Source organism: Triticum dicoccoides, chromosome 7A, assembly GCF_002162155.2.
Source record: "Triticum dicoccoides isolate Atlit2015 ecotype Zavitan chromosome 7A, WEW_v2.0, whole genome shotgun sequence".
NCBI classification, from domain to species: domain Eukaryota; kingdom Viridiplantae; phylum Streptophyta; class Magnoliopsida; order Poales; family Poaceae; genus Triticum; species Triticum dicoccoides.
Window position 1 is genome coordinate 448,604,581 of NC_041392.1, and position 5,014 is coordinate 448,609,594.

A 5,014-nucleotide genomic window follows, 5' to 3' on the forward strand; every position below is an offset into this window, starting at 1 on the left:
TGCAGAGAATGTCAAGAGAGGGTGGGGTAGACCGAGTTTGACATGGGAGGAGTCCGTTAAGAGAGACCTGAAGGATTGGAGTATCACCAAAGAGCTAGCTATGGATAGGGGTGCGTGGAAGCTTGCTATCCATGTGCCAGAGCCATGAGTTGGTTGCGAGATCTTATGGGTTTCACCTCTAGCCTACCCCAACTTGTTTGGGACTAAAGGCTTTGTTGTTGTTGTTATTGTTGTTGTTGTTGTTGTTGTTGTTGTTTATGTTGTTGTAGATAGATGGCACATGTTGTTGTTCCGTTGAATTTTAATGCGTTCCTTGAGAAAGCAAAGTTGAAAGATGATGGTAGCAATTACACGGACTGGGTCCGTAACTTGAGGATTATCCTCATTGCTGCACAGAAGAATTACATCCTGGAAGCACCGCTAGGTGCCAAACCCGCTGCAAGAGCAACGCCAGATGTTATGAACGTCTGGCAGAACAAAGCTGATGACTACTCGATAGTTCAGTGTGCCATGCTTTATGGCTTAGAACCGGGACTTCAACAACGTTTTGAACGTCATGGAGCATATGAGATGTTCCAGGAGTTGAAGTTAATATTTCAAGCAAATGCCCAGACTGAGAGATATGAAGTCTTCAATAAGTTCTACAACTGCAAGATGGAGGAGAATAGTTCTGTCAGTGAACATATACTCAGAATGTCTGGGTACCATAACCACTTGACTCAACTGGGAGTTAATCTTCCTGTTAATGTGTCATTAACATAGTTCTTCAATCACTGCCACCAAGCTACAAGAGATTCATGGTGAACTATAATATGCAAGGGATGGATAAGACGATTCCCGAGCTCTTCGCAATGCTAAAAGCTGCGGAGGTAGAAATCAAGAAGGAGCATCAAGTGTTGATGGTCAATAAGACCATCAGTTTCAAGAAAAACGGTAAAGGGAAGAAGAAAGGGAACTTTAAGAAGAACGACAAACAAGTTGCTGCTCAAGAGAAGAAACCCAAGTCTGGACCTAAGCTTGAGACTGAGTGCTTCTACTGCAAAGGGACTGGTCACTGGAAGCAGAACTGCCCCAAGTATTTGGCAGATAAGAAGGATGGCAAGGTGAACAAAGGTATATGTGATATACATGTTATTGATGTGTACCTTACTAAAGCTCGCAGTAGCACCTGGGTATTTGATACTGGTTCTGTTGCTAATATTTGCAACTCGAAACATGGACTACAGATTAAGCGAAGATTGGCTAAGGACGAGGTGACGATGCGCTTGGGAAATGGTTCCAAAGTCGATGTGATCGCCGTCGGCACCCTACCTCTACATCTACCTTCAGGATTAGTTTTAGACCTGAATAATTGTTATTTGGTGCAAGCGTTGAGCATGAACATTATGTCTGGATCTTGTTTGATGCGAGACGGTTATTCATTTAAATCAGAGAATAATGGTTGTTCTATTTATATGATTAATATCTTTTATGGTCATGCACCCTTGAAGAGTGGTCTATTTTTAATGTATCTCGATAGTAGTGATACACATATTCATAATATTGAAGCTAAAAGATGCGGAGTTGATAATGATAGTGCAACTTATTTGTGGCCCTGATATGTCTCCAACGTATCTATAATTTTTGATTATTCCATGCTATTATATTATCAACTTTGGATGTTTATGGGTTTTATTATACACTTTGGGACTAACCTATTAACCCAGAGCCCAGTGCCAATTCCTGTTTTTCCCCTTGTTTCAGTGTTTCGCAGAAAAGGAAAATCAAACGGAGTCCAATTGACCTGAAACTTCACGGAACTTATTTTTGGATCAGAAGAAGCCCAGAAGACTTGGAGTGCACGTTAGGGGATCAACGAGGAGGCCACGAGGTAGGGGGGCGCGCCCACCCCCCTGGGCACGCCCTCCACCCTCGTGCCCCCCCTGACGCACTTCTTCCTCCTATATATCTCCATATACCCTAAAACGATCGGGGAGCACAATAGATCGGGAGTTCCGCCGCCAGAAGCCTCCGTAGCCACCGAAAGCCAATCTAGACCCGTTCCGGCACCCTGCCGGAGGGGGAATCCCTCTCCGGCGGCCATCTTCATCATCCCGGTGCTCTCCATGACGAGGAGGGAGTAGTTCTCCCTCGGGGCTGAGGGTATGTACCAGTAGCTATGCGTTTGATCTCTCTCTCTCTCTCTCTCTCTCGTGTTCTTGAGGTGATACGATCTTGATGTATCGCGAGCTTTGCTATTATAGTTGGATCTTATGATGTTTTCTTCCCCCTCTACTCTCTTGTAATGGATTGAGTTTACTCTTTGAAGTTATCTTATCGGATTGAGTCTTTAAAGATTTGAGAACACTTGATGTATGTCTTGCCGTGCGTATCTGTGGTGACAATGGGATACCACGTGATTCACTTGATGTATGTTTGATACGTCCATTTTGCATCATGCTTTTATATCGATATTTATTGCATTATGGGCTGTTATTTCACATTATGTCACAATACTTATGGCTATTCTCTCTTATTTTACAAGGTTTACATAAGGAGGGAGAATCCCGGCAGGTGGAATTCTGGGCTGGAAAAGGAGCAAATATTAGAGACCTATTCTGCACAACTCCAAAAGTCCTGAAACTCCACGGAACACCTTATAATAAATAATGAAGAATCCTCGCCAAAGATGAAGACCAGGGGGCCCACACCCTTCTCACGAGGGTGGGGGTGCCCCTGCCTCGTGGGCCCTCTGGTGGCTCTCCGATGACCATCTTCTCCTATATGAAGTCTTTCGTCGAGAAAAAAAAAGAAGCAACCTTTCAGGAGAAACTCCGCCGCCATGAGGCGGAAGCTTGGCGAGTCCAATCTAGAGCTCCGGCAGAGCTGTTCTGTCGGGGAAACTTCCCTCCCGGAGGGGGAATCATCGCCATCGTCATCACCAACGCTCCTCTCATCTGGAGAGGGCAATCTCCATCAACATCTTCATCAGCACCATCTCATCTCAAAACCCTAGTTCATCTCTTGTATCCGATTCTTGTCTTCAAGTCCGGGATTGGTGCTAGTAGGTTGCTAGTAGTGTTAATTACTCCTTGTAGTTGATGCTAGTTGGTTTAATTGGTGGAAGATCATATCTTCAGATTCTTTATGCATATTAATACCCCTCTGATTATGAACATGAATATGCTTTGTGAGTAGTTACGTTTGTTCCTGAGGACAAGGGAGAAGTCTTGCTATTAGTAGTCATGTGAATTTGGTATTCATTCGATATTTTGATGAGATGTATGTTGTCTAGCCTCTAGTGGTGTTATGTGAACGTTGACTACATAATACTTCACCATTATTTGGGCCTAGAGGAAGGCATTGGGAAGTAATAAGTAGATGATGGGTTGCTAGAGTGACAGAAGCTTAAACCCTAGTTTATGCGTTGCTTCGTAAGGGGCTGATTTGGATCCATATGTTTCATGCTATGGTTAGGTTTACCTTAATACTTTTGTTGTAGTTGTGGATGCTTGCAATAGAGGTTAATCATAAGTGGGATGCTTGTTCAAGTAAGAACATCACCCAAGCACCGGTCCACCCACATATCAAATTATCAAAGTACCGAACGTGAATCATATGAACGTGATGAAAACTAGCTTGACGATATTCCCATGTGTCCTCGGGAGCGCTTTTCCTTATATAAGAGTTTGTCCATGCTTGTCCTTTGCTACAAAAAGGATTGGGCCACCTTGCTGCACTTTATTTACTTTTGTTACTTGTTGCTCGTTACAAATTATCTCATTACAAACTATTTGTTACCACTTATTTCAGTACTTGGAGAGAATACCTTGCTGAAAACCGTTTATCATTTCCTTCTGCTCCTCGTTGGGTTCGACACTCTTACTTATCGAAAGGACTATGATAGATCCCCTATACTTGTGGGTCATCAAGACTCTTTTCTGGTGCCGTTGCCGGGGAGTGAAGTGCCTTTGGTAGGGAAAAATTTATATAGTGTGCTGAAATTTACTGTCACTTGTTACTATGGAAAGTAATCCTCTGAGGGCTTGTTCGGGGTATCTTCACCCCGACCAGTAGAGCACATAGTTGCTCCTCAACCTACTGAACCTATTGAAAATGAAATTCCTTATGAGTATCCTTCGAGTATAATAGAAAAACTGCTAGCTAATCCTTTTACAGGAGATGGAACAAAGCATCCTCATGAACACCTAATATATGTGGATGAAGTTTGTGGATTATTTAAGCTTGTAGGTATTTCCGATGATGTTGCTAAGAAGAAGGTATTCCCTTTATCTTTGAAGGGAGACACATTGACATGGTATAGGCTATGTGATGATATGGGATCATGGAACTATAGAAGGTTGGAATTGGAATTTCATCAAAAGTATTACCCTATGCATCTTCATCGTGATCGCAATTATATATATATAATTTTTGGCCTCGTGAAGGAGAAAGCATCGCTCAAGCTTGGGGGAGGCTTAAATCAATGTTATATTCATGCCCCAATCATGATCTTCCAAGAGAAACAATTCTTCAAAAAATTTATGCTCGGCTTTCTGATAACAATCGCACCATGCTTGATACTTCTTGTGATGTCTCTTTTATGATGAAGACTATTGGATTTAGATGGGATTAATTGGATAGAATTAAACGCAACTCTGAAGATTGGGACCTCGACAATGGTAAGGAGTCAGGTATGACACCTAAGTTTGATTGTGTTAAATCTTTCATGGATACCGATGTTTTCCGTAAGTTTAGCACTAAATATGGACTTGATTCTGAGATAGTAGCTTGTTTCTGTGAATCTTTTGCTACTTATGTTGATCTCCCTTAAGTGGTTTAAATATCATCCTCCCATAGAAGTAAAAGTAGTTGCACCTATTAAAGTTGAAGAAAAGAATGTCACTTATAATGATCCTATTGTTCCTACTTCTTATGTTGAGAAACCACCTTTCCCTGTTAGGATAAAGGATCATGCTAAAGCTTCAACTGTAGTTCGTAAAAGTAATATTAAAACATATACACCTCCTGAGCA